We start from the raw sequence: 6,254 nt of genomic DNA, 5'->3' as shown, positions 1-6,254 counted from the left end.
TTGGATCTCCTCCAGTGCCTTGGGAGAGGTTTTCCAATGCCTTCCATGACCGTTTTATCCCCTAGAGCGTGAGAGAGGAGAGTCATTTGAGGTTTAAGATTCTGAGACAGGACAACTTATCAGTTACAGAGTATGAGGCCTGTTTTTGCCAGTTGTCTAGTCATGCTTTGGCCATTATTCCAGACGAGACGGAAAGGATTCGTAGATTCGTGAGGGGGCTGACTTTCTCCATCAGATCGGCTGTGTTTAGAGCATCTAGAGAGGGGACTTCCTTCCAGTCCATTGTGAGCACCGCTAAAGAGGCGGAATTGATGGAGAGAGAACAGTTTAGGGACCCTAAGAGGGACCGTACATGAAGTCAGTTTTATGGTGCCTCATCTAGAGGCAGGGGATCACACAGAAGGAGTGGTTCCTTTCAGCAGCGAGGACCCGTTTATGCATTTATGCCGACATCCGAGGGTGGTGAGATACCTTGGGGTTCTTATAGCGTAGGTCACGGTTCACAACAACGACCTATAGGGTTAGGCAATTATAGATGGTTTTCAAGGTCCACACAATAGTTCTCGGGATAGAGATTTTGCTTTTCATGTGGAGATCCCGATCACCTGATGCGACACTGTACTTCCCAGAGGGGTCATGGAGGGTCCCAACCTAATTCTTCATTTCAGGCTGGACCACCGCTACCACAGGGTAGAGGCCGAGGCAGAGTTCAGTCAGGTAGAGGTGGTAGAGCTTTTAGTAGTGGTTCTGTAGCTCAGCATAGTGGGGGTAAAGTTACCACCCAGGCTGGAGGTGGCCTAGGGGGCCACTGTTATGCTTTCCCGGGGAGACCCAAAACGAAGATTTTTAATGCTGTTATTACAGGTATCATCCCAGTATGCCATCGATCTGCTTCTGTATTGTTTGATCCAGGGTCTACATTCTCTTATGTGTCCACCTATTTTGCTGCTGAATTTGATTTGATATGTTATAGCATGACTGTACCTATTCGTGTTTCTACACTCGTGGGTGAGCCCTTAGTGGTGGATCGAGTGTATCGATCTTATCTTGTTTCTCTAGTGGGGTATGACACTTGGGTAGATTTAAGCATTCTGGGGATGGTAGACTTTGATGTTATCTTGGGTATGAATTGGCTTTCTCCTTATCATGCTATCCTTGATTGTAATGCTAAGACTGTGACTTTAGCAATGCCTGGTGTTCCGAGGGTTGAGTGGAAGGGTGCTAATGGCTCTTATCCTAGCAAGGTCATCTCCTTTATCCGTGCTCAGAGATTGGTGGAGAGAGGGTGTGTGTCTTACTTAGCTTTTATTCGGGACACCAGTGTTGGACCACCTTCCATGGATTCTGTTCCCGTGGTTCAGGAGTTTCTCGATGTATTCCCTTTTGATCTTCCAGGTGTTCCTCCTGATAGGGATATTGATTTTGCTATTGATTTAGAGTCGGGCATTAAGCCCATTTCTATTCCTCCCTATCGTATGGCTCCAGCAGAGTTGAAAGAGTTGAAGGATCAGTTGCAGGATTTATTGAGTAAGGGGTTTATTCGCCCTAGTGTGTCACCTTGGGGTGCCCCTATGTTGTTTGTGAAGAAGAAGGATGGGACTATGAGGATGTGTATTTATTACAGACAGTTAAACAAGGTAACAATGAAAAATAAGTATCCTCTTCCCCGTATTGATGCCTTATTTGATCAGCTACAGGAGGCATCGTTATTCTCTAAGATTGATTTGAGGTATGGATATCATCAGTTGAAGATTAGGGCATCAGATATCCCTAAGATAGCTTTTCAGACTTGGTATGGGCATTATGAGTTCTTAGTGATGTCCTTTGGGTTGACTAATGCCCCTGCAACTTTTATGGAGTTGATGAACGGGGTGTTTCGACCATACATTGATTCTTTTGTGATTGTCTTCATCGATAACATTTTGGTTTACTTTAGGACTGAGGATGACCATATCCAACTTTTGAGAATTGTACTTCAGAGATTGAGGGAAGAGAGGTTGTATGCCAAGTTCTCAAAGTGTGAGTTCTGGCTTAATTCTGTGACATTCTTGGGACACGTGGTGTCCAAGGAGGGTATTAGAGTACATCCGGTCAAGGTTGAGGCAGTTAGAGGCTGGACGTGACCTACTTCTCCTATCGAGATTAGGAGTTTTTTGGGATTGGTAGGTTATTACTGACGATTTGTTCAAAGTTTCTCTACCATTGCAGCTCTATTGACTAGATTGACTCGACAGGGTGTGGGTTTTCAGTGGTCTGATGATTGTGAGGAGAGTTTTTAAAAGCTCAAGACTTTGTTGACTTCGGCTCTTGTGTTGAATCTACCTGAGGAGGGTGTAGACTTTACTGTGTATTGTGATGCTTCAGGAGTCGGATTGGGTGGTATATTGATGCAGAAGGGGAAAGTGATTGCTTATGCTTCTATGCAATTGAAGTCCCATGAGAAGAACTACCCTACTCATGATTTGGAGTTGGCAGCTGTGGTATTTGTATTTAAGTTATGGCGTCATTATTTGTATGGGGTGCATTGTGAGATCTTCACTAATCATCGGAGTCTTTAGTATATCTTTTGTCAGAGGGATCTGAACTTGAGGCAGCGTAGATGGCTTGAGTTGCTGAAGGACTATGATGTGACCATTCTATATCATCCGGGGAAGGCCAATGTTGTTGCCAATGCTCTGAGTAAGAAGACTCCTAGCATGGGAAGTCTTGCAGCACTTAGTATTGAGGAGAGACCATTGGCTAGAGATGTTCAGATGTTAGCTAATAGTCTTGTCCAGTTGTAGATCTCAGAGGAGAGTGATGTGATGATTGCTTTTATTGAGGCTCGGTCTTCTTTAGTCGAGTAGATCCGTGCGCACCAGTTTGATGATGAGAAGTTATGTCTCATTCGAGACAGAGTATTGAGAGGGGAAGCCAAGGAGGCTGCCCTTGATTCTGACGGTGTCTTGAGGATCGGAGGCAGGATTTGTGTGCCCAAGATGGGTGAGTTGACTAGACTGATTCTTGAAGAGGCCTATTGTTCCGAATATTCTATCCATCCGGGAGCAGCGAAAAAGTATCATGATCTGAGTCAGCATTACTGGTGGTATGGGATGAATAGAGATATTTCAGACTTTGTTTCTAGGTGTTTGACTTGCGAACAGGTCAAGTGTGAGCACTAGCGTCCCGGGGGTGTATCTCAGAGGATGCCTATTCCTACTTGGAAGTGGGAGTGGATCACTATGGACTTTGCTGTGGGTTTGCCTACCACAGTGGGTAGTTATGACTCCATTTGTGTTGTTGTTGACAGGCTGACCAAGTCTGCCCACTTCATTCCGGTTCGGGTGAAATATACGGCAGAGAAGTTAGCCGAGTTACATATCAGTCAGATTGTGCGACTACATGGGGTTCCTGTTTCTATTATATCAAATCGAGGTTCACTATTTACTTCTCACTTCTGGAAGGCGTTACAACATGGTTTGGGTACTCAGCTAGATATGAGTACAACCTTTCACCCTCAGACAGATGGTCAGTCCGAGATGGCGATTCAGGTGTTGGAGGACATGCTCCGAGCATGTGTGATCAATTTTGGTGCTAGATGGGATCGACATTTGCCCTTAGCAGAGTTTGCCTACAATAACAGTTATCACTCTAGTATTCAGATGGCTCCATTTAGGTCTCCGACCGGTTGGTTTGATTCGGCAGAGATGGACTCTTTGGATACTGACTTGCTTAGAGATGCTATGGAGCAAGTTCGTATGATTCAGTATAGAGTGTTGATAGCCCAGAGTCGACAGAAGAGTTATGCAGACCGGAGAGTTAGAGACTTAGTGTTTATGGAGGGCGATCATGTTTGGCTTAGAGTGTCACCTATGAAGGGTGTGATGCGGTTCGGCAAGAAGGGCAAGCTTAGCCCTAAATTCATTGGACCTTTTGAGATTTTGAGTCGAGTGGGAGAGGTGGCCTATAAGTTGGCCTTGCCACCTAGTTTGTCGGCAGTTCATCCTGTTTTCCATGTCTCTATGATTCAGAAGTATATTTCGGATGAGTCACATGTGCTTTCACTTGATTCAGTGGAGTTGGGTCCAGACTTGACATTTGAGGAGGAACCTATAGCTATATTGGACAGGCAGGTTCGAAAGCTTAGGACCAAGGAGATTGCTTCAGTGAAGGTGCAATGGAAGCACCGATCAGTGGGAGAGGTAACTTGGGAGACACAGTCTGATATGCGTGCCAAATATCCTCAACTTTTTGAAGCCTCAGGTACTTTCTTTCACCTTATGTTTGAGGACGAACATGATTTTAGTGGTGGATAACGTGATGACCCGGAAGGTGATTTTTGGAAATTTTGAACTATTCATTTAACTTGAGTTAATTAATCGATAATTAGTGGGCTAAAGTGATCATTTATTTAAGACCCCATGCCATTAGGGCCATGTGTTAAAAATAAGTTAGTGAATTTTTGTCAGTTTTAATAAACAATTAATTTAGAAATAAAGAAGATTCAGAAAACACAGAAGAAAGAGGAAGAGGAATAACCTAACCTAGCTGCGGCATCGATCAAAGAGGAAAAAGAGTTGCAGATACACGTTTCGGCCATCTTCAATTCTTGGTAGGCATACATTAATTACTTAATATAAAAATAAGGATAGTTGCTGGCATATTACATTATAATAATGTTGGTTTGGTACAGTGCTAGCACTGTGGTTATTATTATTAATTGTTACCAAATTTGTTGGTTATTAAGATGTGATGATTGACAATGATTGACATTGAAATCATTATAGTATCATTTTAGAGTGTTGCTGATTTAAGACGTTAGGGATTTTTATATGTATATATGTATGCGTATTCAATACATACATGCTAAGATAAATTTCTTTTCATTCTAGTACAAAGATAGGCATATATTATTTACGTATGTTTATGGACTAGAGGGTATTGATTAAATTATTATGGTTGACGGATGAACAGTACTAGGATGTAAGATATGTTTATTTATGGGTTAATATTTTTAATTCTTTAAGAGTCAGATGGGATATTGAGGTGAATTGATGTATGTTTGTTAAAATGGGCTGTGAGTTTGTTTTGGGAAAATTAATAGGAATGGTGGGCCAAGGATTGGCCATAATGAGCTAATCATTGGTTAGAATAAAAGGGTGTCAAAGGAAAAAAAAAGTTACTGTTCCTAGATCAATTCGATTTGAATTTTATATTGTGGTTATTATATTATGATTCAAGTGTTGATAGGTTGATATGTGTAATTAAATATTATATGTATAGTACTAAGTGAATATCATTTGAATTATGATATTGGAAAGGAAATAATTGAAATTTAATCCTAGACTTGAAACTTGGAAATCTATGATAGTGAAATGTTAATTGGCATCAAGAGTTACAAACTTAATTATAAAGTCTAGCAAGTTTTTAGGTCAAGGCTACCCACATAATAATGTGAGTGTTGTTAGTTTCAAAATCTTATTGTGAGCATGTACTTGAATAGATTGAATTGATTTGGAAGCTTAACAAAAAGGGAAGGCTCAAGTCTTGGAGTGATTGTTCGGTTATTTGAGGCAAGTGGATTTCTAAACCCTTGTTAAGCGTATGGAATTCGTGTATTTCCTTGTGGTATATGTTTGGGAGTAATGTGATCAATTGTTTGTGTGATGTGTTGAGAATTGTTTGAAAGACTTGTTGAATCATTGTTGAAGTTATATCATGATTGTGTTGTTGTGATTTGTGCAATGTTATGAAAATGGTCATCTCCTCATTATTTGTGTGAACATGTCATTTGCATTGTTCTAAGACATGGTTGTGACAAGTGGTATGTGCATTGAGAAAGAATAAGAAATCAAAGAGGATGTACCATTTAGAGGGACGTATCGCGCGCCGCGATGGATAATATATTTCGAGGGACGTGTCGCGCGCCGCAATGGATATTATATTTCGAGGGACGTATCGCGCATCGCGCATCGCGATGGATACATGGACAAATGTGTCCCCCATGGGTCCTGGACTGAGAGACAACGGGTGTGTATCATTAGGTCAGACATGCATCACTATACTTGACATTGCATTTCATTGCATTGCACATTTTTTTTTATTATTGATGAACTTGATCTTGTGTGTTGCTGCTCTTGTGAGTGCCTTTCTGTGAAACTTGTTATTGATGAATATTGAGTTGTTATTGAGAATATATAATCTGTTAGAGTTTTGTTGTTGAGTTGTATTCTTTGTAAACTATGAATTATTAGATTGGGCTGGTTTTATGCAGG

At 41.4% G+C, this 6,254-nt stretch overlaps 1 pseudogene; it reads left to right on the top strand.

The window, feature by feature from the left end:
• Positions 1-311: 311 nt before the first annotated feature.
• LOC125856015 (uncharacterized) lies at positions 312-4,295 on the top strand (annotated as a pseudogene).
• Positions 4,296-6,254: the final 1,959 nt, after the last annotated feature.

This window comes from Solanum stenotomum, chromosome 2 (genome assembly GCF_019186545.1).
Source record: "Solanum stenotomum isolate F172 chromosome 2, ASM1918654v1, whole genome shotgun sequence".
NCBI lineage: Eukaryota > Viridiplantae > Streptophyta > Magnoliopsida > Solanales > Solanaceae > Solanum > Solanum stenotomum.
This window is presented reverse-complemented; position numbering and strand designations above follow the sequence as displayed.